This window comes from Sapajus apella, unplaced genomic scaffold, assembly GCF_009761245.1.
Source record: "Sapajus apella isolate SASKATOON/1434 unplaced genomic scaffold, GSC_monkey_1.0 scaffold53, whole genome shotgun sequence".
NCBI lineage: Eukaryota > Metazoa > Chordata > Mammalia > Primates > Cebidae > Sapajus > Sapajus apella.
In genome coordinates this window covers 1,995,280-1,999,124 of record NW_022436993.1, presented here as the reverse complement: position 1 = coordinate 1,999,124, position 3,845 = coordinate 1,995,280, and the positions used below count along the sequence as shown (strand labels likewise).

Below are 3,845 nucleotides of genomic sequence, written 5' to 3'. Positions count from 1 at the left end.
GTATGGGCCAGGCGCAGTAGCTCACGCCTGTAATCCCAGAACTTTGGGAGGCTAAGGCAGGCAGATCACTTGAGGTTGGGAAGTCCAGACCAGCCAGATCAACATGAAGAAACCTCGTCTCTACTAAAAATACAAAATTAGCCAGGCATGGTGGCCTGTAATCCCGGCTACTCGGGAGGCTGAGGCAGCAGAATAGCTTGAACCCTGGAGGCAGAGGTTGCGATGAGCCGAGAAGGAACCATTGCACTCTAGCCTGGGCAACAAGAATGAAACTCCATCTCAAAAAAAAAAAAAAAGATAACATACTGTATGATTCCACTTCCGTGAAATTTTAGAAATGGCAAAATTACAGTGATAGAATCAGCTCAGACTTTGCCAGAGCCTGGAGTAGTGGTGGGGTAATACCAAAGGGATGCAAGTGAACTTTTAGAGGTAATGAAAATGTTCAATATCATGACTGTTCTGGGGGTTACATAACTACACACATTTGTCAAACCACATTGAATTGCATACTTAAAATCTGTGCCTTTTTCCAGGCTCGGTGGCTCAAGCCTATAATCCCAGCACTTTGGGAGGCTGAGGCCGGCAGGTCATCTGAGGCCAGGAGTTCAAGACCAGCTTGGCCAACATGGTGAAACCCCACCTCTATTAAAAATACAAAATTTACCCAGGCATGGTGGCATGCACCTGTAATCTCAGCTACTCGAGTGGCTGAGATGAGAATTTTGGAGGTTGAAGTGAGCTGAGATCAGACCACTGCCTCTGGCTTGGGCTACAGAGCGAGACTCCATCTAAACAAACAAACAAACAAACAAAATCTGTGCCTCTTATTGTAACTAAATTAAAGCTCTGAGCTGGGTATGGTGGCTGGTGTCTGTGTCCCTAGCTACTAGGAAGGCTGAGGCGGGAGGAGACCGGGAGGTTGAGGTTGCAGTGAGCTGTGATGGCGATGGTGACACTGCACTCCAGTCTAGGTGAAAAAGTGAGACTCTGTTTCTAAATAAATAAAGTATACCTTGATGAAGCTAGACAAAGAAAATGCAAGCAGGAAAACAATTCTTTGCTTCGAATAATAAAACATGAAAAACTATGTATTTTTGTTGCCTTTGCTCTACGACAAAAAGTATAAAACTGACTAAAAGTTCAAGAGTGAACATTAAGAATTGTAGGTAAGGCTGGGTGCCATGGCTCACACCTGTAATCCCAGCACTTTGGGAGGCCAAGCCAGGTGAACCACATGAGGTCAGGAGTTCGAGACCAGCCTGGCCAACATGGTGAATCCCCGTCTTTACTAAAAATACAAAAATTAGCCGGGAATGGTAGCAGGTGGCTGTAATCCCAGCTACTCAGGAGCTGAGGAAAAAGAACATCTTGAACCCGGAGGTGAAGGTTGCAGTGAACCAAGATTGTGCCATTGCACTCCAGCTTCTGTGAGAAGAGTGAGACACCATCTCAAAAAAAAAAAAAAAAAAAAAAAATTGCTAGTAGACACTGTGCCACTAAACTAAGGGCATCATGTTAACTTTTTCAGTCTAATTTCTCTCCCGTAATGTGCACATTTATACTCTTTATTGAGTTAGTATTTTTTTGTGGATTTTGTTCAAATAAATTACAATGAAATGCCTTTCAAATAAATCCCAACAGAGCAAAAAATAACAGTGGTTGTATATACCTAATGATGTATTCCTACGGCTAAAACTGTAAATCAGACCTTGCACATTTCGTTTCATGGATGTCTAGTCAGACTAATCAATTTGGTCATGAAAACCCACTTGTAACTGAAAATTCGGCACATATGCATGAAGGGAAATTGAAATTTCATGTATCTCACTCAGAAATAGCAGATTGCTGATGATCATAAAGACTCACTTCAGAAGAATTAAGAGATGTGCCAGGCGAAATCATAATTTGGATTATTTTGGTACATAATTGTTGATCTTATTATCTGGCACACCGCATGCTGAGAGAGCCCCAGACTTCTGCAAAGTTAATTCACAATACGGCATCCTAGTACATTACATTGGAAGTGAGTGGTCAACAGACCAGAATGCAGAGTAGCAGTGAGAAATAGTGGAAAGAAACCAGGGGCAGGCAATCAGGGTTTACCCCCAAAATCCGCCTGCCTCCCCAACTCCTGCCACCCCACACACCCCCAATCGCCATCACCACTATGTGACATGACCATCTCCTCCATGAAAATGGGGTAGGGAGGAGTATATTACTCTACGAGGGCTGCCGTAACAAAATACCACAGACTGGGTGGCTTAAACAGCAGAAATTTATTTCACATAGTTTTGGAGGCTAGAGGTCTGAGATGAAGAAGTTGGCGGGGTTGGTTTCCCTGAAGTCTCTCTTCCTAGCTTGCAGATGGTTGTGTTCTTGCTGTCCCCTCACCTGCACCCACGTTCCTGCGGTCTCTTCCTCTCTTCCTCTTCTCAGAAGGGCACCGCTTATATTGGATTAGGGCCCCACCCTAAAGGCCTTATCTTAGTTATGTCTTTAAAGGTACTGGGGGTTAGGACTCCCATATGTGAATTTAGAATGGACATAGTTCACTCCAAAATTAGCAAGAGATTAACTGGCATTCTAGGATTTTACAACTCTCAATTATTTCCTCTCCTTTCTTTTTTCTTTCTTTCTTTCTTTCTTCTTCTTCTTCTTATTTATTTATTTGTTTTTTTGAGACAGAGCCTTGCTCTGTTGCAACCTCCACGTCCCGGGTTCAAGCCATTCTCATGCCTCAGCCTCCCAAGTAGCTGGGATTTTACCCACATGCCACCTTGCCCAGCTAATTTTTGTATTTTTTGGTAGAGATGGGGTTTCACCATGTTGGCCAGGCTAGTCTCAAGCTCATGATCTCAAGTGATCTGCCCACCTCAGCCTCCCAAACTGCTGGGATTACAGACGTGAGTCACCGTGCCCAACTGTGGTATGGTTTTTAGATGACTTAATCTCTTGCTAATTTTGGAAGCTGCTGAATCGACATCTCCTCCAACATCTCCTCCTCTACCTCCCTTTTCGACTTCAGCATTTGTAACAGAGCAGTTTCTGGAGCAGTTAGCCTGGCCAGGTATAACAAGTACCTCATTCTCTGAACCTAGTGGTGAACTGGGAGCTAGTGATGGCCTTCCCTGAACTTTGAGACTCAAACTCTTCCAATGGTTTTATAAATCCCCTACTGCTTGACATATCTATAGTAATTTTGTTTCCTGACTGATTTCTGACTGATACAACTAAACAAAACACATTTAAAAGTTCTGATACTGGCCAGGTGCAGTGGCTCATGCCTGTAATCCCAATACTTTGGGAGGCTGAGGAAAGTGGATTACCTGAGGTCAGGAATTTGAGACCAGTCTGGCCAACATAGTGAAACCCCGTCTCTACTAAATTCACAAAAAATTAGCCAGATATGGTGGTGTGTGCCTGTAATCCTAGCTACTTGGGAGGCTGAGGCAGGAGAATCACGTGAACCCAGGAGGCAGAGGTTGCAGTAAGCCGAGATTGCACCATTCCATGACAGTTCAAGACTCCATCTCAAAAAATAAAAATCAATAAAAATAAAGTTCTTATCTTTCATAGTTCATAAGCATGATGATTGGGTTTCCACACGCATGTGTAAGATGTGCCTCCATCAAACCTTGTTAGGATGTTGGCACGTTACACATCTGATGTGGGGGGAAAAATAAAAGTTCGACGTAGTCCCAGCTACTCGGGAGGCTGAGCCAAGAGGACCATCTGAGCCTGGGAGTTCAGGCTGTCATGAGAAATAACTGGACTTGTGAATATCACTGCACTCCAGCCTGGGCAACAAAGAACGAAACTCCATTAAAAAAAAAAAAAAAGGC

General features: G+C 43.7%; 1 non-coding gene across 1 annotated transcript; it reads left to right on the top strand.

Annotated features, from left to right (window-relative positions):
• The first annotated feature begins 3,568 nt into the window (after positions 1-3,568).
• On the top strand, positions 3,569-3,671 carry LOC116527286. Its single transcript, XR_004258475.1, has one exon. It is a non-coding gene; the product is annotated as a small nucleolar RNA U13 (small nucleolar RNA).
• The last annotated feature ends 174 nt before the right edge of the window (positions 3,672-3,845 follow it).